This window comes from Passer domesticus, chromosome 10, assembly GCF_036417665.1.
Source record: "Passer domesticus isolate bPasDom1 chromosome 10, bPasDom1.hap1, whole genome shotgun sequence".
NCBI classification, from domain to species: domain Eukaryota; kingdom Metazoa; phylum Chordata; class Aves; order Passeriformes; family Passeridae; genus Passer; species Passer domesticus.
Window position 1 is genome coordinate 31,905,026 of NC_087483.1, and position 27,911 is coordinate 31,932,936.

A 27,911-nucleotide genomic window follows, 5' to 3' on the forward strand; every position below is an offset into this window, starting at 1 on the left:
AATGTACCCTTCACTATTTCATCCACAAAGATGACAGCTTTTTATATAACTTTCTGTGAATCTCAAAGGATTGGGTTAAACAATCCAAAACTTAAAAAGCTTTTCCAAGCTATTTGACCTTCTGAAGTCTGCAAAGTCTGGTACCAAATACTTAGTCATTTGCATTTCCAGCCAAAAGCAGAAGTGTAAAGACTCACACAGATGAAAAACAAAGGTGGGGAAGGGCATGCCTTGGTCACTAGAATTGATTACCCTGCTGATTGTACAGAGCTGCAGAAGTCACCAGCCACCCTTCCTTCTCATGTGACACTCAAAGTTGTACACTTGAAGGCATGGGTGTAACTACTACCAAAGGGCTTTTCCAACTGGTTTCTGCCCCAGCTCTTTTTTCATAAGACAGTGATGCCTTGTCAAGGCTGACCTAGAACAGAGGCTAGACAGAGTTAAAGAATAAAGTAGGGATTTACTAAAAGGCCTCAATGGATACACCTTGGGCAGTACAAGAGCCCAGTCAGGGCTACACCCAAGATGAACCCAAAATGGTCACAAAAAATGGGTAACTGGTCACAAGGTCTCTCATTTATAAGTTCTGCTCCATTTGCATATTGGGGTTAATTGTCCAATTATAGCTTTAGCTTATGAAGTCCCATCCTTGTTTTTCTCTCTTCTGTCCACATTGTTTATGCTCTTGGGCCTGAAATTTGGATCATATGTCCTTGGTTCCAAGCTAGAGAAGGAATTGTTTTGTCTACCTACTCTGTGAAGAGAACTTACCATCCCCTTACATGAAGCTCAGAACTATGCACTATAGCAGCACAGAATCTGAAAAATATAAAAGCTAAAACCTAAGACATCAACAGCTCCATCCTTTTTGGAAATTGCTCACAAATTTCTTCAAGGACTCCACGGGGAGATGAGGTTTTCTAGGCTAAGATTCAACCCAAAAGGTTTTAATTTTAGCCAAATTGATTTGACGGTTTTTGAGTAGTGAAGGAATGGAAGAAAATACTTGTCCCATATGTTCCAGACAGAGGAGCACATTTGCTGAGAAGAAGGAATCGTTGAGGAGACAGAGGGGGAGAGGGGGCAAATATCTCTAAAGGATAAAAATATTCCCAGACACAACACCACCATGAGCTCAGCCCTAACCTTACGTCAAAGAACACAGCAGCAATGGCCTTTGTGTTTACACCAGCTGAGTATCTGGCCCATAGGAACAGAGAAGAAAGCTTTCCATTAAAATCTTGGATAAGATACATCAGAATCTAAATAACATGGTAAAAGCCTCATATGTAAAACTCCTGTCTTGTTATTTCTCTAGACCAAATGACAACGTATTCCAATGCATGGAGAAGACAATCTGCTGCAAGCCTTGCCTGGACATGGTGAGTTTGTGCAGTAAGACATCCCTGCTCAGCCCTTCCACAAGAGTCAGGACCTCCAGGGATGTGGGCTCATGAACCCCAAAGGTCCATTAATGGCTCTGTGCTCCTGGCAGATCCACTGCTGAACCTCTCTGGGTCATACCAAACCTCCCATATCTCACCTCCTGCCTCTTGGCTAAAGTGAGGCAATATGAAGCCCAGGAAGAAAAAGAAAAAGGCCAGTGGTGAATACAACTCAAAATTAGAATTGCCCCAGTCTTAGCAGCTCCAATATGAGGAAAAGACAAACCTTAGAACTGTCAACTTCCTCCTGACCATGGAAGCCCATGGATCTATACCATCTGCCTGTGGTGCTCCCTTAGGCAGAATTCATAAGGCTTGAGGCATGTCCTGTTAATAAGAGTGCCGGGTTCTCACACGAACCCAGCTGCACAGCATGAAACCTAGAAATTAAAAAACATGGTTTGTCTCTTAACTTACTCTGAACAGAGCCTCTAAAGTTTGCAGATTCTTGGTGTCATATGCCAAGTCCAAGACGTTCCAGTTTCCTCAGCTTCCAAGGAGATTCTCATCAAGAAATCAACATGAAGCTGTGGATAAATGAGAACCTGGAGTCATGACCAGCACACTCATTTTTATTTAGCATCATTATTAAGTAGCTGTGTCCTCAGTCAAGATTGACAGGTGTTATACAGAAATCTCTGCCTTAAAGAGCTTACAGTTTATAAAGAGGAGCAGCAAATGCAGGAGGAACTAGGCGAGGATATAAACAGAAATATATATAATTCAACATCAGTTTGCAGTGTGCAAATCTAGAGGTAAGCTCACTAGTACCTGTGCATTAACTCCATCTGTGCTGCCCCCTTGGCAGTTACTAGTCTACTTGTTCTTATACCAGTATTTATTACAGACATAGACCTTGAAGGAAAAATACCTGGTTTTGCTCTCTGTTTCTTACAGTCTCCTTTGAAGCCCTGCTGGACACAGGCTCCTTATAAGGACATTGAGGATGCTCATAAGCATTTGATAGGGCACAGGTGAGTGGGGGGGCACAAGGTAGGTAATGAAGTGGTAAACGAGCAAACAAGGTCTTAAAGGCAAGACTCTCCCTCTTGGTACAGATATACAGAAGTAATAATATAAAAGAAGTGCAGATATCTATAACAACATCATCAATCAGCAGATTTTTTTCTTAATGGTGATCCAGTGTCCATACCTTTAGCAGCAGCAGTCTGTGGGAGGTTAGATGAAAAAAAGGAAAGCTTGTAGAAGGCTGAGAAGGAAGAGAAAAATGGGAAAGAGATGGGAGAGCACTTTCAAAATAATTAAAATAACAAAAAATATTGGCATAGGTTATATGTGTGTAGCAGAAAAGAGTAGTATTAATGACTACAAAACAGTAGTCATTTAATAGCCAGAAAGATGGTAGGAAACCAGTGGGATGGTATTTTAAATCCCAGCAAAGTTTAACAGTAGCTAGTCCATGATGATGAATAACCCATTTATATTCCATGCCATGGACACCTGGAGTCATGAGTGTCTGTAGGAAGACAATACAAGCCTATTCACAAAATGTCTCCAATGTAACTCCACTAGCATGAAGACACACGTGCACACAGCTTACAAAAGCCCTCATGCTGGGGCAGGTTAGCCTGAGTAATACAACTCATCCAAACAAAAGGCTTCTTTTACCATCTTGATTTTTACACAGGAACTTTTGCCAGCACAGCTGCACTGGATTTGAACATATCTAACTAATACTGGTCCATAGCCCAGGTAGGTTCTTGGAAGATACACCTGAGGTTCCAACCCTGCAAAAGAATTGGCAATGTGACATTCTAAGAAAGGTTTCCTGTATTGCAACCTGCTAATTTACCTGCTGTTGTCAAATCTTAGTGATTAAAGACATGACTCACACCCCCTATGAGCAGTGTGTTTAGGTTAAACATGATGGGGTTTTGAAAACATGTTAGGTAATAAACATTGGACTTCTTTTTTAACTGCCTTTTGTTTAGGGTTGTCAGTTATGCAGGTTAAAACTTTGATTACAGATAAAGGTGAATTTTTTCATCCTGGGAACTGCAGCTAGAGCAAGGTGTGTAGGATTAGGTCATTGTATCCCCAGAGCAGAGCAGCACTGCAGTGTGAACCCATGGCAGCACCTGGGTGTTGAGAACAGTCTGCTCAACAAGCCACTCCTCCAGGCCCTGCCACAGGTGGGGTCAGGGGCATGCGCCACAAAAGGTAGTGACCCTGAGTCTGAATGTGGCACAGCTCTCTTTCCCAGTCAATTAGAGGACTCCTGTGCCCGGGTCAATGCCTCTAGTAGGACACTGAGCTCCTTATGCGGCCTTGGCTCCTTATAGGAACCTATAAGGACTTAGTCATGTATCTTTGTGTCCAAGTTTCCTGTCCCTCAGAGGGGACACTAATCCCATGTGGGACCCCACTTGTCTCAACTATTAAGAGCAGCTGAATAGTATGCAAAAAGAGGGGAGAGCTTCTCTGCAAACACAATTCATGGTTATAAATTCTCTTTCATTTAATTCAACAGTATCTTAATTTTGATCCAGAATAAGCACATTGACTTGCAGACAAGCACTGAGGCACTGAGGTGTGATGGACAGTACTTTGCCACTTCCAAAGTTCTCAAGACTCGTGAGACAGAGTTGTCTCCTCATCAAAATCAGCTACCTTGGAGAAAAACAGGACAGTTCTGTGCCATTACTGCAGGGTATGGGCTGTAGGTTGGTGAGGAAGTCCCTGAGTTTAAACATTAGGAATACTGCAACCAGGAAAAGAAATCAGCATGAAAAGCAAGCCCCAAGCAGGAGAAAAGCAATCACTAACTTGCTGCAGCACTGCAGTAACTGTGACTCTTGAGCACATATCCTCTGAGGACCTCAAAATCTTCTAGAAGAAACTGGTTACCATGAAGTCTGTGGGTGAAAAGGAAAGAGAAATGGAACACATAAATGGTTGCACTTACTTGATGGGGCACACTCATACCCACCCTTCATTTCCTGTACCACCAGCATCAAGGACTGTGTTGACCACAGTCCTCCTGAGATCAATCCTGATATCCAGCCAAGATGTGGAGAAAATCCTCTCTGGTTTGGATTGCAAGACTTGGCCAGAAGGGAGCAGAAGAGTCCTGCAGAATGCACGTGCTGGGCACAGTGCTGTCCTGCACAGAGCCCAGCTCTGCTGTCAGCGTGTGGCAGCCAGGCTCCCAACAGATATGACAGCTGCAAGATTAACCAAACTCACCAACATCACCTCACAGCCCAGGAAACTGTAGCTTTGCAGTTCTCTACATGTGCAAGATGTATGCCTACAGTCATACCAGTCCATGAAGACACTAAAAGTTGTCCATTTCCTTTCCCATTGCTGATGTACTTTCAGTTTATAAATATGTGTACTCCAGAAGAGTTCAACTCTGTACAAAAAGAACACAAACCAAGTCCAGTTTCACATAATTTTAGAAAAGTGGAACTGTATCTATGCTTATTGGAAGGTCAGGTTAAGACCAAATCTCCCCTTCCTTTCGGACTTGGATATCTTTGTTCCTGTAATAAAATTTCAGTCAAGAATTGAAAAATCAAGTCTTTACTGAGCACCACAAAAAGGATGGCAAGAAGGAATCTGTTTCAAATAATTTCTAGTTAGGAACAATATTTCAGAACAGGTTTCACAATAAGAGAGTACAGTAAGCGCAGAAAACCAAGGGTTTGCCTTGTGCAGAAGTGTTTCCTAGACAGCAGCTCCCGAGGCCCTGTCCTGGACACAAGGCTCCAGTTGCTGTCTGGCACACAATTGCAGAAGCAGTCCTGCAGCAAGTTTTACAACTGGTTTCTTGGAAGACCAACATGAGCAAAACAATGTAAATATGCCAGTCTTTAACTGCTTAGAGACTTACAGCAGACTTCCATCTGACAGCAGCTCCTCTTAGAGCATGGTCTAGATCCCTCTACACCATCACTGAAGAGTCGGTGCCTTACCCAGGACATTTTCAGACTTGTATCAGGATAAAGAAAGGTCGTGTATTTCACATCTGGTCCAAATTCAGGGTCACATTCTTTGGGAAGACTTAGAGTCATGGGCTTTTCTCAACATTCTCCTATAACCTGTGTTAGTCACACCAGTGGATGCAGTAGCTGAGAAACTTTGGACACCCAACACAAGCATCCAGGAGCACGTCATGGTCCATCTGCCAGAGAGCACTCTCACCATTCACCTGGATCAAACAGTTTCAGAGGCAGCTCTGGGCCAGCCCAGCTGATTTTGCCCAGTGTGAAGGAAGGCAGATCACATCAGTACAGGTAATGCTCAAGTCTTGGATGGGCATCCTCAGAAGCATGGTCAGGGACCCCATGGGCTGAGCAGTGAATCCTGTTTATTCCTTAAACTCAAAGTGGAGTTAGAACACATCACGCTTTCCTAGCAGCTGGACTGTATACACAAAACTGGGTGTTGATGTTTACAAGACCCAGAACTCATTTCTGTTTATTTCTATGCTCAGAGAACAAAACATTTAGGTACTTTTCCATCCAAAATAACTCTGCTCTTGTCTTTTTTTTGCCTCAGTCATCCAAGAATGAGGACTCTGTGCAAGAAGAAGGGAAATGCTTGGAAATCCATTTTGTTCCACTGCTGCTGTTTCTTGCTGACATTTAGCCCAGACAATGTGAGCACCACCCTCAGTTACACCCAGCTGGGCTCAGTGACTTCACTGGGAAGCCATGGTGCAGCACGGCTGCAAACAACAGCAAACACAGCTAAAGGGTTTCTCTGTGGAGCATGAGATTGTTGGCTAGATTGATTCCTTGCTCAGTATATTTTGGGTGCAAAATATGTTGCCTTTGCTGCACTGCTGCACTGCTCCTGATCCCAGGGGTAATGGCGCAGGGAAGACGAGATGGGAACACAGATTCCCTGTCCCTGGTCTGCCCCAGGGACAGCTCTCACCTCTGCTCCTCTGTTCTTGCGGCTTTGGCAGGACCTTGCAAGCTAGAGATGAAAGAGGAGTCTGAAGAGCTGTCTGCTGTAGCTGCTATCATTCACACCTCCCAAAATATCCACTGTGATAGTGAATCAGAGAGGGGTGCTTGGGGGGGGGACATAGTAGACCCCAGAAAAAATGGGCATGGATTCAGACTGCTTCTCTGGTGATCAAGCCATGCTGTTCCAGTGTTCCATATGCACAAACTTCTGAAATCAATCAGTGTGGCCAAAACACTGACTCAAACCAAGATATGCCCCAGCTGAACAGTAAAATGCAGCATGAGGAGGGGGATGAAGGAGGAAGAAGGGATGATCTCCCCACCAACCACCTCTAGCCAGGAGCAAGCTGGAACTGGCTCAGCATTGCCTAAAGGAGAGCTCTGAGCCCTAGTGCAAGAGTCACAAACCCCACATGCTGAGGAAAGAAAACCTCACCTGCACCTCCCTGCAGCCCTCCCCACACACCCCAGCCCCGGGGAGCCTCCAGGGATCCTCCCACTGTGGCGGGGTTTGGTTCTTGCTGTGACAGCCTGACTCTCCACACAAAGTGCCCAAGTCCTGGCTGTGGGTCACCCCCTTTGCCCCTTTAGGGCAGGCTCCAGGTGCTGACACCTGCAACACCCAGCACGGAGCAGCTCCCAGCCAGGACTTCAGCAAAGCCAGTGCTCCTTAGGAGTAACAGCTTTGCTTCACTTTGTCACTGGAAGCCCTGCTTTCAATTCTGGCCAGCCTTGCACTGCTCAGCTTCATGTGCACGGGGCAGAGCTCGGCTGAGCGCCAGAGCTCTGTGTGCAATTCAGCCTGCCCTGGCCAACAAGTGTCTCCCCTCACAAAAATCTAGACATAAATAAAAAAAATTTAACAGCTAGAACGTCCCAGTTAATGATTAAGCAGGGACAGTTGCACAACTTCCCCTGGAATGTCTATGTTGATGGCTGCGGTACACTGACAGGCTGGAATGGCAAAAACAGTCTGACAGCAAGGACAGGATGGGCTGCAGGTGATGCAGCTGCCACGGCAGGACTCGGCAGGAGATGGGCTGTCCTTCTGCAGCAGGAGGCTGCTCCCCCTGTTAGTGTGTCAGCCCCAAGCTCCAGGGATCTGGGGCACAGGGCTGGTGGTGACCAGCCTCAGCAGGTTGTGGGAGTGCTACCATCACAGAGAGCAGGGAAATACAGCACTGCTGTGTGTTTTATACAGCTGGTTCATTTGCAGGCTTGGGTCAGTGCAAAGCAAATGCAACCCTCATGCCTCAATGTCCTTATGTATGAGTTTAAAAGCACACAGCACACTTATAAAAGGGCTGTGTCTCCAAGCCTAACCTATAAGTGCCAAACAAAAATCCATCAAGATTGATGAGTCAGGGTTTTTTTACAGCATTCAGCACATCTGACATTATACTGGACTTTAAAAAGTCCTGCAAGAACAAAGGCAAATATTTGTCCAAAATAAATGTCTAAATAAATAGTATAAATAGTCAAATAGGAGTTCAGACACCCTACTCTTCATTTGCACACGCATGTCCTGTACTTGGAAATGTGGTAAGCTTTCAAGTCAAATTCCTGGAAAGATTAGCCTAATGCACAACTCCCAGATCCCACAGCTCATTAGGAAGAGGCTCTAATGCAACACCTTCCAAGCAGTCCATGTGCATGCTGGCAAAGCGGTTTCTTGCACACATTTGCTGGAGACAAAAGTCTGCTTGGCTGGTCATTGGGTCATTTCAGTTTCAGAGACATCACCCAGCCACAGACAGCATCCACCCAGCGCTTCAGGGTGACAAGGAACAGAGGAACCTAATGTTGCTGCTGGAAAATGGGTTAGTGGATTGATTCATCTATAGGAATAATGTCCTTATGACACACCTTTCACTGGTTCCAGGAGGGCACACAGGTAACGGCCAGCCCAGCACGTGGGCTATTTAATGATGTCCTGCAAAGAAAACTCTCCATTGCCAGCTTACTTCATTACTGAAAAAGAATACATGAAATTCCCTGACACAGCCTGCATGAAGGCAGCCGAAGGTGAACAGGTCATTTCCAGTATTAGCAATTTTTTCCTCTAATAAATTTCAGAAAGGGGATGGCTGTAGAGGCTGTTGAAAAGCTCACAGAGAGCCAAGGCAGAGGGAGGGAGATGGTCCCCTGGCAATGGTTAAGACCATTTTCAGGCAGACTCCAACTTGCGAGCTCAGAAACCACCCCATTTCTCTCATGCTGGAGAAAACACAGGTCTGTGGAAGGACATCTGTTGCCAATAATCCATCTGCACTGCCTGCCATCAGATGCCTGACTCACCTTTAAATGAGCAATTCTCAGTCTTGAGATCAGTTCTGTCCCTCAGCCATGCCTTGGCCACCCACTGGTCCCTGCCTGGTTGAGACTGCAGAAATGCTTCACAACTAACAGCAATTATAGTTCTGGTTTCATCACTGCTTTTCCAAGCAGCTTCTGTCTCTGCTGTTTGGAAACAATGCTCAAGGCTACCAGCACCAGATCAATAACTCATCTGGGAACAAACAACTGAGATGAAGGAAGATGGTCAGGGGAGGACCTTTTTGCCAAGGGAAGGTTTTTTGCCCCATGATAGGAACCAGAGATGGTCGTGAGAACACAGGCACGGAGAGCAGAGCACCAACATGGGAGGCCAGACACAGAGCAAAGGGAGCCACGCACTGGGGAGCATTGCTACATTCTGCTGACATTAGTGCTCCTCACCAGCTTGTCTACAGTCAGCTGAGGAGAACACATGGTCCTTGTAGCCGTGGGGACATCATATGTAAACCCCAAAATGCCAGAAAGATAGCTAATGCAATTTTCATTTTCATGAATTGATGTGCACTCATACACCACTCATCCAAGTGTTTTCCAAACACTTTTCACATGTTCTCGTTTCTTGCCCGTGTTCTGAGAATTGAGCAAAAGGTTTTTCCATCTAATTTTTTCCTACCAGCATATACGAGGATTTTTTACCAAATGGACAATTAATGAATGTGTTTGCCAAGAGGTGGAGTACAAAATACTGTACATCTGTAACACTGCTATCCAAAGACACAGATTTTAGGAAATATTCAGCCCAATGTTTGCACAGGGTTGATGTCTCATAAAAAGCTCAGCATGGGTCTCCCCATCCTCACTGCAAGCCACATCCCTCTCCAAAAGAGAGGAAAACAACACAAAACACACATATGAACCCACCTTCCCAGAAAGAATCAAAGGATCAAAGCATCATGAAGTATATAATGGCATAAAACCCACTGAATGTAGCAGAAAGGAATAAACATCAAACATTAATCTTTGAGCATCTGGCCTTGGACTAGCTGGGTCTTTTCCCAGGACTGCACACTGGAGAAAGGTAGACTGAACGTCATAAATGGCATGGCTGCAAAAACCAGCAGTACCTTGACAATTCAGAGAATTTAAAGCCAGAAGGAACCATATTGATTGTCAGTTCCCTTTCTATTTACTGAAACAGCTTCTTCTGTTTAAAACATTACTTTGGTGTGACTAAAACACACCTTTCAGCAAGAACCTCATGCAGTAGTTACCAGGAGGCAGATAATCAATGCCACCCCATTGCAGTTTGGTTCATCACTCTCCCATTAAAAGTTATGCTTTATTTTCAAGTACCAGCATCTCTCTTCAGCGGCAAACCCTTCACCTTGCTGCTCTTTCCAGAAGAAATGGCATGCTGCTCTTGCTGCTGAGGCTGCTCAGGGTAATAAAGTGAGCCTGCCCTATCATATGCTAAAGACAGAGAGAGTTTCTTACTTCTCTTAAGAGAAGTGTAAAAGAAGACTCCTTTTCAGGGCACTTTCCTGTGCCCCATTAATTTTTTGATATTTATTTTAAAAGCTCTAGAGGTGAAGGCTCTATGCCAGTGTCAATCTCACCCATTCCTGATGAAAGCAGCATAATCCAGATGAACAGGCAAATTAACGATAGAATTAGAAGCTACAAATCTACTGAAATTTTGGTCACATACTTGATACTTCCCCACCACTGAAATGCAGTCAACTTCCAAAAGCAGTATTGGTGCCTTAAAACTACACCTCAAATACACACCAGTTGCTTCGGCCATGACAAAAAGCACAAAAATAAAATATGACACAATATAATAAAATATAATTACTAGAACTGTGGAGATTAATATCCCCCCATTTAGAAGAAGTGCCTTTTACAAACTTTAAGGACCATATCTTAAATCCTTTAACAACCACTTAATTTTATGGTGGTGCTGCTACTCTGTCCTGCTGCACGTGAGTCAGTCTTTCATAAGGCCATGTACAAAAGATTATGTTTTGGTTATATTTTAACTGAAGCAAAAATACAAGTCGTACAGCTCTTTCATACACAGTAGTATCTTGTTTGTGTAATGTAATTGAAGTGCTCTCAGAGCTCTTATGGCTGTTAAAGGTGTCTTTGGTCCGTAGATTTGCACTACTGGTAATGAATTGGTTATTAAAAATCATTGTGGATGTCTATAGCACAAGCCACATTAGATCACAAAACCACAAGAACAATTTTTCTAGGTCACAGATAAATATATTTGAAACAACTGTTGGTTCTCCCCTCAAAAATGTTTGCAAATTCCTTAAGTATCTCATAAAATCTGTATTTCTCAGACTGCCCTGGCAGGGATTTCAAGTTTACGCTTCATATCATCACTGAGGAGTTCATAAAAAGCAGACTTCCAGACTGGACATACTTTTTCACTCTCAGCTACACAGTGATCCTCAAGGCATTGCATTTTTTCCCTGGATCCACCATAAGAATCAAATCAAATAACTCACAGCTTGTCACTAGATTAGAAATTAAAGACAAGCAGGAGCAACAACCAGACTGACAACTTGCTAATCCAAACAAGATGACCCGATCTTGTTACAGGGAAGGTTTTCCTGGAAGCTCCTGCAAGAACAAGGATGTTCATTGCTGCTCCAGACACTTTGTAAAAACACAAACCTTCAGCTAGGTTTGTAATTGCCCCTCAGTGTGAAAACTGCTGTCAGCACATGTAGCTGATGGGGCAAATTGGAGAACTGGAACCACAGACCACCTTTGCTGTGGAAATTGATGTTGTCTGATACAGTCCATGTAAGGAGGAGCCCCGTAGGAGTGTGAGCACGTGTGTGCAAATCATGTCTGAAAACACAGCTGGCCAGCTCTATAGTCAATTATTATTCATATTTTCTCAGAACAACTTAGAGTCTCTTCAAGCATGGCACATATGAAATTCTATCCACAGGTGTTTAAAGACTTAAAACTAGGACAGAAGAAATCTGTGTTTCATAGAGGAAGTCAATGCTCTGATAGGGATTATATACAGTTGAATATATTGATTTTCAAATATTTTCAGAACTTTTTAAAAACTTTTTGGCAGCCCATTGTAAAACAAGCACTGTGATAAAGCAAAGAAAACAACATTTTCCAGTGTCAGCATCAGCACACTGTATATCCTATCTCTAACAATTAAAACAGAAGATTTACAGTAATAAATTTCCAGTTACCATGTCAATGTGAATGATTTCCATCTCGTCACTAGAAGAACAAAATCCTATATAATACTGAGCAAATGACCAAGACAGCAGAAAAACATGGTTGATATTTCTATAGGTATTTGACAGCTGAAAAATGAGTCGAGATTACTAAGAATTATGTAAATGAAAGTACTACCTATATGTAAGAACACACACATTTGCATACATTATGCTCATAATGCAAAAACATACCCAAAATTTGTTTAGCCATGTTGATTTGAATGGGTGCCATTCCTTCTCACCATCTGATCTAAAGAGCATTCCTTGGCGTAAAAATGTAATGCATTTATGGAAAACTGGCTACAACCAGCTCAAACAGGTCAAAATTTATGTCCTTTCTATCAGCAATCAGTCTCTTGCAAGGAAAGCCAAGGGGAAATGATCCTTGACACACTGCTCTGGGTAACTATGAAATTCCTTCTAATTGTACACTACTCCCAACAGTGACAATGAGTAGATACTATTTGCCAATAATACTGATTGCCATCAGTCTGGGGTTACTATACTTTCACACATATAAACTGCATCTCAGATAACGCACATATGAAAGCATGAGTTGTTGTGAATGTGTCCTCAGTTCACCTCAGCATTAACTACCTCCCACAAAGCCGGAGGTGGGAGGCAGGTGCCAGTCAAGGGGCTCAGGCGTTGTGATGATGCAGCTTTCCCTCATGATGCACTCATGTGTCTGTGGTCTCCTGCTGCTAAATCACAGGGACTTTCCTAAGGTGGCACGTGGATTTATATGTTGCTACTTTAAAATACCCATAAGATAAAAATGAGGGTGCCTGATGACATGTCTCTAGCTGGGCACACAAAATCCTCAGTCACTCGTCACTCTAGACAGTTTCCACACACTGGGGAAAACAAAGGAGTGCCCTCTCGTAGCCACACAGCAGGCAGGGAGCACAGCAGGCTGCAGTGACAAGCTGAATCACAGAATCTGTCATTTATGTTGGAAAAGACCTCTAAGATCACTGAGTCCAACCATTAACCCAGTACTGCCAAGTCCAGCACTGAACCATGTCCCTAATCACCACATCTACACAGCTTTTAAATACCTCCAGGGTGGTGACTCAACTGAAATGTCATGCCAGACATTTCCAGCAAACTGGAATCTCCACAGACTAGCCCAAAGCCTGGCAGAAGTCCCGATACCAAGACTTTTTCCAAGGGAGAATCTTACCTGTGAGCATGTTTACAAGGACATCATTAACTATAGTTAGAAATTAGGGACCCACTGGGCCATTCAGACCAATGGGCAACATTGGTCAAGTTGGCAGCACAGGCAAAGACCTCACGCTGATGGAAGGTGTCCTTCCTAACTCAATGCACGTGCAGTTCTTGGAGTGAGAAATTAATCTGCATTTTTATTTTTATTTCCTTGAACTGCAGATAACACAGCAATGATTTTTGTATCAGGTGTATTTTTTACTGGACAAAGCTCACCTGACATGGGGGCAGCAGTCACATAGGTTACAGCTCTGCTGGGGTTTAAACACCTTAAGCTGTTGTTTAGGCAAATAACTGCTTGGCCTCACTTCTAAAACATTTAAAACATTTCACTTTAAAGCATTTTCAAAATAATGAAATAACTCCTAGAAGGATTTTGATGATGAACGTTTAGCCCTTCTAAGGTACATTTCAGCTCCATTAAAAGCTGCAGAAAGCTGTAAATAAAAATGCCTGGAACAGCAGAACACAGGACAAAAGGAAGTAAAAATTTGTAAACATTTTAGGAAACAGGTAATATCAAACTGAACAAGAAAACAACTGAACAAGAAAACTGCCTGAAATGAGGCTGCAGGAATGCTCCCACTTCAAGAGCATCACACTGACCCACACAAGCACAGAAAACTGCAGTGTTCCACAGGGAGGCAGTGAGAGAAGATTGGAGCAATTTCCCACTTTCCAGAAAAGAGAGGGATACACTTAAGGAGGATTGGGTTCCTAATTCACTCTCCAGCATTTACAAGCTCATCACCAGTGTATGCTGGTCACACAGGCTCCTTCTGAATTTAAGCCAAATGTGTATGATGACCTGAAGTGGACTGACTAGTTACTCCATGCAAGCTGACCATAGTGGGATATGAAATCACTGCTTAGACAAGATACTTGATTTTTGGATGACTCCTAAGCACAGATTGTCATTTTACCTGGAATGGTTTTGGCATCAGACAGTGCAGGACTGAGCACTTCCTGATCTACTGAAACTAGGTCCATTTTTCTTTACTGGCTAATACCATAGCTTCCTCCAGGACAAGGAATCAAAGTTTTCTTGACATGAAAACCCAGACTGTGTATGTCAAGATCTTATCTCTGCCAGGCCTTGAGACACAGCAGGATCAGGCACTGGGTCTGGCAGTGACAGTAAAACTACTTTTGTTCCCATGCAGTTCCTAAGTCACCATCTATTTTAAGTATTTCAGTTTCTCAGGCAAGGGAGATGGCATTTTTCTGGAAGGCAGATCTGTGTGGAGCTGCATCACTGAATACTGAGGGTTTCTTTCAATGACATCTGCCTGGAGTGACTCCTGAGTCCTGCTCAACTTAGCTAAAGTTATCATCTGACTACATCCAAAATATCATAAATTCATCTTCAAGGAAACATTTGTTCTGACCACTGACAGTCTCTGTCTAATAAATGTCTTCTAGAAAAGGCAGAGTGTAGTACATCTCATAAAAATAAAGGAGTTACAGACATTTAACAAATCTGGATCCTGAGAAAAATACCCTGTTAATTCAGAGTGTTTGGTAACAGCATTACACTGTCTCATCCCAGCAGATACTGTCATCCACCACACGCAACGTCTGCATTCCCAAGCAATAAAATTGGCGTATTTTTTTCTCTGAAGGCTTGAGTCTAGTGCCTCATTCTTCTCATCAACCACTAATTTCTTCCTTAATGTTAGGCGGCATCTTACTTCCTTTGCATGCATTAAACTTTCCCCCCTTATTTTCCCCTCAGGAAGGCTTTACTCCTTCTCTATGTTGAGCTACTTTCTCTCTTTGACTTTCATAGATGAAAAAATCATATCACCAGATACTCTAACCCAGATCATTGTTTTGCCTCATTGTACACTGCTATAATACTCAGTGCTTAGGACCCACGGTCAGGTTCACTGCTGGCAGAATTTCCTTTTACCATTCCTAGTACCTCTATGGACTTCTCTAATTTCATTGCTCTTTGAAAGAAGCAGGGTTTCTGGGTCAATAATTTCTCATCTTTGGAAGATCTCCAATTAATATTTTATTTCTTGTGGTGTCATTGCAGCTATGTTGAGATGCTATTCCCAAAACAGTTTTAGACTGTTTTATTCTTCCCCCTCCAGGGATGAGAACACACCACATACTCCCAGTTCACATCATCTTGAATCCATTCCTCACAGCACTGAACACATTTTCAGCACTTTCCTCCATTGTAGCCCATAAGCCATAAGTTGTCATGGCTCATGAAAATCATTGGTACATCTTCACTAGCTGGTACTCAAACTAACTTCATCAATTCATGAGGCAACTAATCCATGCAGTCATCTATTTTCAAAACTGTTCTGTCACTTTATTTTATTTTTTCATTTCTGTCTACACCTCTGATCCTAATGTCAATCTACAAGCTGCCCGCTGAACTGTTCCTACTTGTTTTGATATCACAAACCCTTTTTGGTAACACTAACCATTGTCTGCTGGTCTGGGTGCTTGGGTTATGCCCCTTCACTAGTACCAAATTTAGCTTTGCTGTTATGTTGCAGCTGGTGGTTATGCCATATGTTAACATTCCTTTCTAATTAGCTGATACGTTAAACACATGACAAAAAGAAACCTTTTAGTTTTTAAGCACATACTGCCAAGAAAAATTAACTTTCAGCACGGTCTTTGTGCTTTAAGTGAGAGTGGTGTGTTTATGGCCAAAATACCAACAAAGCTATAACACAACCCAGGTAATTACAATATGAAAGCTCCCTGCTCTCCCTCCCAGCCACAGGCTGCATTTTTTAAGCTTGTAACTCATCCCTCTCCCCAAACCCAGGTAAAACAAAACAAAAATAGAAAGAAAAAAGATAAAGGCAAAGATGAGATGAAGGAAAGTGTTGTTTCTCCTCCACCCCAAACTGCACAAGAGGGAGAAAGGCAGCTGAACAGGTGACTCAGCCAGGTCAGGGAGAGCCATCAAATGCTGAGAATTTTTGGCATCATGAAAATATTTTCTTCAGAGTTTGGGAGCCAAGATCATCTTCAAAAAATTACAGCTATAAGATGAGCTATTATGATCCATTATCATGGTAAACTTGACCAGCTAGATCCCACCCAGACTTCATTTAAGACCCCTGTATGCTCTGTTACTTGCTTTCCTCAGTCTCCTGCGCCTTTAGTCCAGTCTGTCTCCTGTTCTCCAACACAATGACACTTTGCAGAGATGGCATTATCAAATGTCAGAGGATGCTCATGCAAACCTCGTTGTTTGCTACACAAAAGAGTCAGTGAGAAAGAGACAGATGACCTTCTCTCCAAATTTCAGTGTTCAGCTTAATAATGATGATCCTAAGGTTGCTCAAGTTATCTAGTGTGCTGTAACACCTTGGTGAGCCCCATTAGGTGAGGACAGCCAGGAACCAGGCAGCACTCAGGCTGTGTGAGCATGGATGGGAGCCACAAAATCTGGATGCAATCTCATGCACTACATGGATATATGTATTTTATTAAGTGACATAAGGTGGCTAGACAAGACTGTCTCATTCCCACCTCTTTCATGTCCTGCAATAGTTTTTTGAGGTCTCATCAGTGTTGCCTCTTGCACAACCAGCTTGCTTCTTTTCCATGTTTAAGAACCACATAGTCCTTAAGCCTGAACTGTGCTTAAAACAGCCCTTAAGCCAGCACTGTTTAAAGACCAGGGAGTCCCAGTGCTCTTCCCGTGGCACTGGACTGCAGACCTGCAGGAGCAAACAGTGGAATCAGTGAGTGCCAGGTTCTCTCTGCCATGTCAGCCCCAGCAGGCAGGACTCAGAGTCACTCCAAGTCATCTCTGAGACGCTGCAGTGATGAGAACACAATGACCAGGCTGGACAGAAAGAAGAGAAAACCCCCAGTCCAACAGACACAGCAAGAGTCTGCAACACCAGCACGGGTGCATGAACCAGAGCCAGCTGGAAACATGAGCAGATCCTTGCAGGAAGGCAGACAAACACTTTAACACCACTGCTCATAAAGGGCAGAGCAGAAACAGGGAGGTTAAGTAGTTTACTTAAGCTATGGAGCAGAGCCTAGTTAGACACCCTGGAGCTGGGCTCAAGCACTGTTAGACCAGCAGCTTTCAAATAATCATTCCCACAAACTTCTTCTGTGGTGATATTTCTGAACAATACCAGGGAACATTCCACCATAAATTGTGCTGTGTTCCAGTTTCCACATTATAGCTGTGATGTAACTCAGTAACACTTTGTCCCATCAAGCCCAACAACAATAGATTTAATCAGAACATTTGTCTCAGAGAGACAATGGGGAGTTCTGATTAACCTGGCACCAAACTCTGGCAATTGCCTGCAAGGGATTTTTTTAATTTTTTTTTTTTTCTGAATGCTTGCCCTTGGCAGCCCTTCAGCCTGCAATATGCCAAGCCTGTGGCTGCCAGGAGAGCTGTGAAAATGCCCCGTGCCATTTGACATGCAAACAACATATTTCATTTCAGAAATGCAACATTTCTGCAGAAGCAAGGAGGAAGACACTGCTCCCCAAGCATCCCACTAGCCAACCACATGAGCATCAAGGACACCAGACCACTGTCAGATGGAAAGGGTCTGTCCTGTGAGAACTTGTGGTGCAAACTGAGCAGCAGGCACTGGGCTCGCAAAAGAGTGAAGAGAACAAGGGCAGCACTGCTCTGCAATGGCTTGGTTGGCTTCTTTTGCACCTCTGCCCTGACCACAAAGCCTCTGTGGGTTGCTGCAAAGCAGAGAGGCCCCTTCATTACAGTAGGAGCAGGTGGGAGACCAGGTGAGAAATGAAAGCACAGGCATACTCAAACACAGTGATTGACAGGCATCAGTCAGGCATCAAAGGTACAAGAGCACAAGTTACAGCCCAGTGTGACTGTGAACAAAGCAGGGCTCAGCTCTGCATCCAAGCAGCTTGCACCCTGAGGCCTGCAGGGTGGGAAAAAGTATTTTTAGGTTTGGCTTAGGGGATATCCTGCATTGTCCCCTCTGTGCTCACAGCCCATCCCAGACAGCTCCCTCCTATGCTGCTTGCATGCAGCTGGCAGCTCCACATCTGCCATCCATCCACACCTGTGCTGCTCACACCCCACACTGGGGCTGGTTCCCTGCATGCAGCTGTCCTTCCCCCTAGCAGTGCAGCTACAAAAACCCTTTCCATAAGGGACCAAACTGCATCAAGGCTGAGTCTCAGACTTGTCCTGGAGCAGATTACTGCTAGACAGTAATGCTCCGGAGTTGAAAATGTGATGGGAGCGTAACTCAAACTAGCCCTTGGCATTTGTAATCTAAGACAGTTTGACATAAGTTGGGGGGAATATAAAAAAAAAACAACAAAAAACAAAACCAAAACAAAACAGCCAGAAAGAAAACAATGAATAAGAAATAACCAAAGCCTGCAAGAAAGTCCCAAAGCAGCTATCAGCCTCCAGCTCTTATTCCATCCTTCCTCCTGCTCAGCCTTGCTGCCACTGCTTTCTCTGCAGTAGCACAAAGGAAAGGGGCCAGTTCTGCTAGAGGAGATTTGGGTCCAGAGAAGGAAAAGGGGCTTCTCCAGGGCTCCCCATCAGAGCAACTACAAAGAGTACTTTAGCACAGCATCTTCTGCATATCCTTCTTCCAAGGATAAAACATCAAGGCAGCTTCTCCAACACTAGACAAAATTCTAGATACCCTTGTTTTCACCAACAGCCACTTCCATTCCCATCCTTTTGCCTTCCTTATGGTTGGTATGAGTGGCACTTCTGAAGTTAAGTAGTTCTTGTGTGTGTTGATGGAGATGAAGGAACTTTCTCTGGGTGGATCCAGTCAGACAGAGAAGTTTGAGACTTTTTATAAGCATGTTACTCATCCTGACCAGCTCCTGCCTCCAATTCATTTCAGTAAAATATGTTTGTTTTGTTATAAATCTTGATTTGATGTCCACCACTGCCAAGAAAAAAATTCTGCATTCTGCATGTCACCACTATGTTCTCCTCTTCTTAAGAGCTTCATGTTGTAAAATAAAAAGATCATTTTATATGAAGGCCATATTTTTATCAGACCAAGGCTTTTAATGGAAGGAATCTGTGTATGGTAAAATATATTAAAAATTCCCGTTACTAAAAAAACCCACCAAAACAGTCGCTGTCCAAAGCATGTATGCCACTTCCTTTTTTACTCCATAATTTAGCCAAAAACCCTAGCATTCTTATGACAGTTTGTTTCATCCACCACCAAAGTAACATCCTGATTCTCAGATTCATTTCAATAGCTCTGCAATTATACAGCCAGATTGCTATGTGTGTACCCAGGAATTAAAAAAAAAAAAATTAAAAGAATGAAGAACACCTTGTCTTGAGCTTTCTTAGAGGGTCTTAAGAGTAGAAACACTCTCATGTCTTAAGGACTTGGTTCATTTTAGGAATTATATTCCTTCCACAGAAATGTAAAAATGTTTCCAGTCCAGAGTTTTTGGAGCTATGCAATAATTAGAGTTCTTTTCCAAGCTCAGGAGGTATTGGAATATTCTGAAGATACCCAGATTTAAAATATAATAAAATCTTCTCCACATGGTTGCAGAGCGGTTTGAAAGCAGACAGAGAAGATCCAGCTGTACAAACAATTATCTTCCAATATGATCTGGAAGCCATTCAGGAGCTGGTTAGTGTGTATGACACCATTGCTCTGTTCCCCCACATCAGCAGGCTAATCCATACACAATTACATTTCCAATTATCATCCACATACCTAATTCATGGCATTTCAAGGAGACTAATGTCACATTTATCCTCTTTGTTACTAACCCTACGATATTTTAAAACCATCTCTTCAGCTGATCTGCGTCTTCATTAGAGATGGTTTCTAATAAGATTTTTGGTGCCCCAGCTTTGGGGTCATTCACTATGTAGACCTCAGGTCTATCTCTTCTTATAAATATGACCTATAAACCAGGGCCCAAAGACAGTGATCCCCTGGCTAGTTCATCTTCATATGTTATTTACTCACTCTTTAATAGATTTAAAGTTCTACTTCCAGATATTTTCTTTCCGTATGCATTTCTTTCTGAGTCTAGTAGGTTTAATTATTTCCAGACCTTGCAGCCAAAAGCGAAAGAAAGCTAAAACATACGATTAGAACATTTTTTTCTTCAAACACCACAAATAATCCATTACAATTATTTATGTCTTTGGATTGAGACAAAGAAAGAAAACAAGTATGCCATAAATGACAACTTGATGTATTTCAGTGCACCGCAGAACTGCGTCAATGAAATTACTTTTAACTTGTTCTGTTGGGGTTCCTGAGAAATCTTATCAGGATTATTGCTGAACACAAACCAAAGGTGATACTGTTTGTATTTGAGCTGTAGGAAAAACAAGAAGTGTTTTGGGTGATGCTTGAAGACAACCAAGGAAGTGACTGTTTTGAGAAGACAGAAGTGGTTGTGATGGTGCAAGGCACTGTCTGTAAGGAGAAGGCAGCACTCCTGAAAATGTTCTTTCACTCCTCAAAACCTGCCAAATTTTTCCAAATATAATACCAAAAGATGGTGTCTTTACTACAGATTTTGCTCTGATCAGCAGTACCCTACCCTTCACCTACAAACCTTTGCATCCCCTCAGGGAACCCAGTTGCTTTAGATCAAGTGGAATATGAGTGAAAAATCAAGTGATGCATCTTGATTCACAATAGGGCATAACAGTAACAGCAGCCACAGCATTTAGAAACACCTTTAGATTGTGATGTGAAGAACATCACAAATGATAGCATGTGCCAGCATCTCTTCCATTGCAAGAAATCACAGAATTGACTGGTCTCATTCTCAACTTTGAGTTTGTCATCATAGGATAACTCAAACCACTCTTTCCTTTAACAGAAGTTTTGATGATACAGTACATTGTTCTAAAAAGAAAATGGTCACTACTAAATTCTCATTCATTAATTCTACAGAAAAATACTAATTGCATTCAGCAAGCAATATTCATACTAAAAAAAAAAGGAAAAAAAGTATTTTTTTCTGTTCTAAAAGACAGTTTTCCAAATCCAGTGTTACTAGCAGCTTTCTTCTTCACATCTGAAAATCTACTATTTCTCTACCACTTCCCATTTTCAGAATTTACAAGGAGGAATCTGCAATCAGAACTTAGGTTTGAAAAGATCTGTGAGCAGCCTAAAGCAAACCAGTTCATTTATTCCATGCTGCCATGCAGAATGACAAACACACTGTGTTTGGGGTTTTTCCCAGTTAATACCTAAAAGAAAAATAGTGCAGGGTGAGGATTTGGTCTGTGCATCAACTACCTCACTTTTGCCAAGCCACCACATCTCCCAGTTTGTTTTGTGCAGTGCTAAATCCCATGTGAAAGTAGTTTTGCCACAGCAGGGCTACCTGTGATGATCAACCAGCACATGCATGAAGTCTCCTCTGTGGTCATGCTGTCTTGCTAGGAATGGGTGCATCCATAACTCATCTCAAAAGAGCAGTTCTGAGCCAAACCTTATAGAAAAAGTTGTACATAAGCATTTAAGCAAAATTAGTGGTGCTGGCATTTATGTGTCATTGCAGGTAGAAGATCTTAAGACTTCTACACACCCTGTGAACTTCAGTAAACTGACACATCTGGAATGCTTCAACACATTGTTTTGGTTGAAAGAAAAACCCACATCAAGCTGTTTTGCAGCTTTATTCCTAAAAATCCATGACACAATGCCTTTTTCTGCAGATAAAAAAGAGAGCTCTGTGTCAGGTTTCCTGGTTTGAGCAATCCTAAAGCTTTACATAGTGTGAGGTTTTGAGAGCACTCACAAAATCACTGAGAGACACTGAGGGCTTTGGCTGTTTTACAGGTTTGTCTCAAGGAAAAATAAAAAGAGACCATTCATTTGTTTGTCTTTTAAGGAGCTGTACTTAGTGGAATCATGAAAATAGTGAGGGCTGCACTGGGTGATTAAATAGTAGCCCATATCAAGTAATAATGGTACTGACAATGCTTTTTAAAGGAAGTTGAAGTGTAAGGAGCTGGGGCTGCACCGCACTTGCTGTGGGAAGCTGCACACAGCTCTGGATCCACAGGGCTGCCTGCTCCCACAGGAGACTTTTGCTGTGCCTCTCTACGTGCCTGTGGATTTTTACTAGCTAATTGACTCATCCCTGGCTGAGGAGCTCAATCAGATACATAAACCACTTGATAGATGATGCTCACTTCCCTAAGGAGCAGCAAAGAGCTCGGGTTAGCCTTGGCAGGGCACGGCCAAGCCAGGCACCCCAGCTCCTCCTGCTGATGGGCTTCAGCACCTGGGGTGGGGGTATCAAGGATCAGATCAGGCACCTGACCCTGCTTAAAACAATTTTCTTCAAGTGTTCACCCCTCTCACAATCCAGGTTTGACACAACTTGTGCCAGAGGCATCCTGGGAGATGAGATGAAGGGACTGAGAGGCAACATGGTAGGAAGATGGTGAAGTTAAACCATCACAGGGGTTGCTCACAGAGGTTGGAGATGTGGCTCCTCATTCACACTCCACTGAAAACCAAAACCAGCCCCCCTGGGTGTAGCACAACTTCACTGCTGACCTTTCTGTATTGTCTGAAAGAGGACAAGACACACACTCTTCATTTGAGGGTGCTACTGTCACACTTGAATGTGCATTTTCTCTCCCCAGCCACCTCAAACACAGTGGCTTGGACCAACATACCCATTGTTGTAGCTATGAGATGAATCAGATTAACAAATTCTTCCAAGTCACAACCAGTCATTTATTTCTAACCTGGAGTAGTCTCTGCACAGACACTGGCACAGGGCTGACACCACAGCCCAGGAGGAATGGAAAGCAGGGCAGGAATCTCTGGGGGTCAGTGCAGCAGCCAGACACGTCCTGGTGAGAGCCCATGCCAGGCACAGACAGCTCATCCAGAGACAAGCAGTCCAGGATCAGCAGCAAGAGTAGGGCAAATTACACATGGAAAACCTGAAAGAAGAATAAAGGTTGGAGGTGGGGGCGTGGAAACAAAATACTGTGGAAGAGGAAGCACGTGGCAAATGTTTTTTGATCTTACCTACGAGTGTGTAGTGAGTGGTCATTAACACACATCAGTTCCTGGGGCTGTCTGGACACACAACACCTGAACACAGAAAATGTACAAGGCCAGGGAGGAGGAAAGGTTTACTTTGATCAGCAAAGCAGTGAATAACAGGCTCACTATGTCTACATGAGGTTTTTACCCCTTGCTAGTTCACAGGATCACAAACTCTCTGAAGACTTGTGGGGTACACACAGGAAATGTCAGAGCATTTGCTGGTGACTTCTCATGGCTCCTACCTTACCTGTGCAGCCAGATCAAATATTGTTCTTGCCTGCACAGGGCAGGGAGCTCCACCTCTGAGCTCTAAATTTCCAGTGACAGTGGGAACAGCTGAGGCCAGGGCTCTCTGCTCCTTGTCCCAGGAGTGTCCCTGGCTTCATTTTCCCATGTGGAGGACCCAGCCTGTACAGTGTGACACAAGCTGTGACTGCTTGGTGCTGATCCAGCACTCTCCACCTTCTCCTAGAGTGCACTAACCTCTGTTTTTTGACCATCATCCAAACACACTCTTTGCACCACACTTTTTATCTCCCCAGCTGGTAATTGCACCAAAGGAGGCTCCCAGATAAATATCAGTAGTAACAGATTCTCCCTCACTTGTCATTGTTCTTCCATGATTCAAACAGCTTCAAATGACAGGCTTGAAAAATGGCCAGGGCTTGCAAAGTGTGGGAATGGAAAGTTTCTGAATGCTGGCAAGAGCTTATCAACCCCTACATCACAATATCAGCAACCAACTGGCAACAGAGCTGTGCCAAATTAGGTGGAAAAGGAGCACACACAAAGAAAGATCAATAGCTCTAAAGACAGAATTGCTATAAGCATGAGTACTCCTGAATAACCTCCCCCACTCTTTGGTACAGCAGGGCTTTCTCCTCAGTAGCATCTCTAAGTGCTGCTCCAGTGACCCTCAAGAAGGCTGACACAAACGTCCAAGGGTTTCAGCTGCAGTAAAACATACACCTCATCCATTTTTGCAGCTGTCCAGCAAAACCAACCCTACAGCTCAGTCACAGTTTGCGGTGGAAAATATTTTATCAACCCATGAACTCTTTGGATCTGCTTGGGAATATCTAAACACTCAGGCAAGCCTTTCAAAGAGAAATGTTGCTGGGTATCAAGTGCTACAGAAAAATGCGTACTCAAGAATACACAGGGCAGGTGTTGGTCAGCATGGCTGGAGCACAGCCTGGCCAGTGCTGCTTCACTGCCCGCCACTGAAGGGATGCTTCTGGCTGCACTGTGTGCAAACCTCAGCACTGAGCAGTCACATCTATCCCATTTATCCCTGTGAAAAAGAGGGTTTAGCCACACTTCCCTAGTTCAGTTACTGCCACAGGTTTCTGACAGTCCAAAACTATTTTTGCACTACAGAATTTCCCCTCTTCATAAAGATTATATGGAAGAGAAAGACCATCAACCCCCCAAAAGTCCATCTGAACATAACTAAAGTGTAAAAAAAAAAAATCCTGCCATTTTTCAGCAATCTTTGCAAGAACTAGGGTATACCAAGCATGGCTGCCTCTTATATGCTGAGAAAACTCAACAACAATAAATTCCCCCAGACAAACACCATGTCTTTTTAAGGTCTTTTAAAGACACTCCACTAAAAATACATAAAGAAATAAAATGTTCCAGATTAATTAGTAAAGGCTGGCCTTAAACCTAATTCTAAGAAAGTTCCTATTAACCCTATAGGTCTCAGCTGAGCTGGTCCCAGGGATGCTGCAACAATACTCAGGAGGCATCCAGACCTATCAAACATAATTCCATGGGTCTTGGGGCCAAGCCACCACGTCAGGTACCTGTTCAGAAAACAGTTTGTGTTCTCAAAGCAGTGAGAACAAAGTGTACAGGCTGAATAACTTGATAAATAAAAATGTACCTTAAGCAGTTGGTGTTCTACCCTGCTCTGCTGCCTTTAATTTACTGAGGTGAACGATGAATGAAATAATACTCTGCCAAGGGGAAAGAAGTCAATGTCAGAATATCCCATTATGAAAAAGAGACAGGAGTAATTTTGAATGGCAAAACCTAAATTTATCATTTGTTGAATTGTAGTTTTGAAGTAGTATTTTCACTCTAAATATCAATTACCCAAAAAAAAAATTGCTAGGAAACAGAATAAGTCTTCTCTTTCTCAGAACCTTTATCAGTCACAGGAAGATTGTTTGAAGGAAGTTTAAAATGAAATTCCATCATGCATTTACTACTGAATAGACCACAGTATCTACAGGTGCTCAGTAATGTTGGCAGGGACTATTCTGAGTAGAAAATGTGTGAAGTAAGATTTTAAATTGAGGAAGCCTGAAATACATAAGTAATTTTATTATCATTATCAGATTATGCCATTTTCCACATTTAAAATCTTCCTGAAGTCAAAACCCTTTCTGGAATGTGTCTCACATTCTTCTGAGTGAATTGCACTTAGAATAGGACTGTTCAGTGTGGAGCCCATGGTCACGACTTGGGTGATTTAGGAGTTTTCCCATCAAGTTCCCTCTAGAATTTGCCCCTTTTTGAAAGGGCACAATGTTGATTTTCCTCAAAGAAGACGCATGAAGGCACCAAGTAATGCTTCTTGTGCTTATAGCCCATGATCCAGGCTCAGCTGGTAAGACTTACCTCAGTTTCAGAGTAGAGAGCCCTGCCAGTTGCAGCCTCTCCATCCCAATTAAAAAGCACTGAAAACAGCTTACATCTTTATTTACTTCAAGACTGTAACTTAAGGATAAGCATCTCTTATCCACCAACTCCACAGCCATTTCTCCTCCTGATTGTGTGTTCTTTCATCATAAAAAAAAAAAAAAAAAAAAAAAGCTGAGTTAATGCAACCTCTCACACCTGCAGACATCAGAATAAGCAGAGCTGAGAATTTTCAGCACACATAACCAATTGCACAAGAACCCAGACTGGAGATTTAATGCATTCACAACACAGGTTCCCCAGGCTCCCCAGTATTTAGACTGCTCTGCCAGGCACATGTGGAGCACAATGGCATCTGGAGAGTATGGAAAAGTTCATCCATTGAAGTTTCACCCCAGTTTAAAGCCCCCCAGACCCCTCACACTGCCAATCCCACCCATCATTGTGAAGCAGTACTATTAGCAAGTAAAGTTAAGTTTTTAGTGTCCAGCTCCATCTTTAGCTGGCAAACACACCATCACAAGAACTGCCCAACCTGGTAGAAAGTGGTTGCCAGGTTATATTTTTTTTTCTATTCACTGGGAAAAATTAATTAATATATCCCAAGTAAAGTAAATCATAATTTTTAATAGATATTCTTAAGGGACAAAATGAAAGATAATTATGGCTTAGCATACCTATGTTGTTTTACTTTTCTCCCACCCAACACTGGAAAGACAAAAGTCTTTTCTTAGTGATTCATAAGTTATCTGAGGCAAGAATGGGTTGTTATAATCTCTGGTTGGATTTCCTGGCTAGCACTGGCCATGGGCTTCCCCTTGCTGACCCTGCACAACACCCAGCAGCCTTTGGCCTGGGCCCACTCTGAGCAAAGTCTAGGCCAGATGACTTTTGAAGACTCCTTCCACACGAAATTACTTTATGAGCCTGTGAGTTTACAGCCTTTATCACAGTAACAGGCTGACGTCAATCACACTTTCTGGCAAGATAGTGAAACCTGATATTAAGGCTGGGAGCAAGTTTCACCCACGCTGCCAGCTTTCAAGAGTAATTATTCCATTGAATGCAAAATCACTAGCCTGTAATTGGTTTAATTGCATCCTTCTACAGCTCCCACCAGTGCCAAGCACTGCACAGCCAGCACTGGGCTGGCAATTCCTTGAGCACCCACAGGTGAGCCCCACCAGGAGGGATCAGCACAGGTTGCAGCTGCAGGTGACACTGCTGGCTATACCAAGACTTTGGCCCTAGAATTTGGGGACAGAAAGTTACTTGTCTGTGTGACCATTTTTATTCCCTGGGCAGCCTAGATGAGATCACTTTTGCTCTGAATTGCTCAGGATTTGTCTCATTTACACACCCAGACGGGCAAAACCTCGAGTCACACAGACCCTTAAGGAACACAGCAGAAAGAGCACATGGAGCACCACTCACTAAAAAACCATCACCAGATACTCCCATCTGAAAACTTCTCCAGACTATGCAATAGCTTCATTCCCAGCATTTAACAGCAAAAACTTGTATCACAGCTAGCATAAACCATGTACTGCCAGTCCCTGGCAAAATGAGAGACAAACAGAGAAATGGGGGAAATATTGTAAAGGTGGGGAAAGCATTATGGATTTCCATGCTGTGGGACCAGGTACAGACCCTTATGGAGCATTAATGCAGCTTCCCATACTTAAAGGGCAAACATTTTAGCAAGGCTCATCACAGCGGGACAAGGGACAATGGCTTTAAACTAAAGAGGGTCAATTTCTATTTTAACTACTCACCTGAGCTGACACCCCTACTCTACCCTCAACTCCACCACTAAGGAGGGAAGCACATGATTTATAAAGCCAGGTCCCTGAGCAGGTGCAGGGAGGGTTCCTTTTCTCTGAGCTCCCAGGAACACCTGCTGGCTCATCCTTGCACCTCCCAGGATATCCTCCCAGCTTTGGCAAAAAGGGTGTTTTCAGCCCTGGCTTCCTTGGAAGACCTCCTAAAAAGCCAAATGTGTGGGTGAAAAAGTGTCACTCTTAATTAAGGGCCATCAATTTCTTCCTTGCCCTCCACCCACCT

At 43.2% G+C, this 27,911-nt stretch overlaps 2 long non-coding RNA genes across 9 annotated transcripts in view; both read right to left on the bottom strand.

Annotated features, from left to right (window-relative positions):
- LOC135309095 (uncharacterized) overlaps window positions 1-2,414 on the bottom strand; it is a 42,936-nt gene extending 40,522 nt beyond the window's left edge. For all 5 annotated transcript variants that reach the window (XR_010369403.1, XR_010369402.1, XR_010369401.1 and 2 more), the window contains exons 1-2: window positions 2,320-2,414; window positions 1,866-1,975 (exon numbers count right to left, since the gene is read on the bottom strand). This is a non-coding gene — a long non-coding RNA (uncharacterized LOC135309095). The remainder of the gene's footprint in view (window positions 1-1,865; window positions 1,976-2,319) is intronic.
- An 11,715-nt stretch (window positions 2,415-14,129) lies between these two features.
- LOC135309096 (uncharacterized) lies at window positions 14,130-27,782 on the bottom strand. 4 transcript variants are annotated; one of them, XR_010369406.1, is made up of 7 exons: window positions 27,623-27,782; window positions 25,827-25,987; window positions 25,087-25,159; window positions 23,175-23,240; window positions 22,886-23,086; window positions 21,508-21,615; window positions 14,130-16,856 (listed from the first exon to the last, which is right to left on the bottom strand). It is a non-coding gene; the product is annotated as an uncharacterized LOC135309096 (long non-coding RNA). The 4 variants fall into 4 exon arrangements; XR_010369405.1 differs by lacking the exon at window positions 25,087-25,159; XR_010369408.1 differs by lacking the exons at window positions 25,087-25,159; window positions 27,623-27,782 and adding an exon at window positions 27,498-27,562.
- Between the last annotated feature and the right edge of the window lie 129 nt (window positions 27,783-27,911).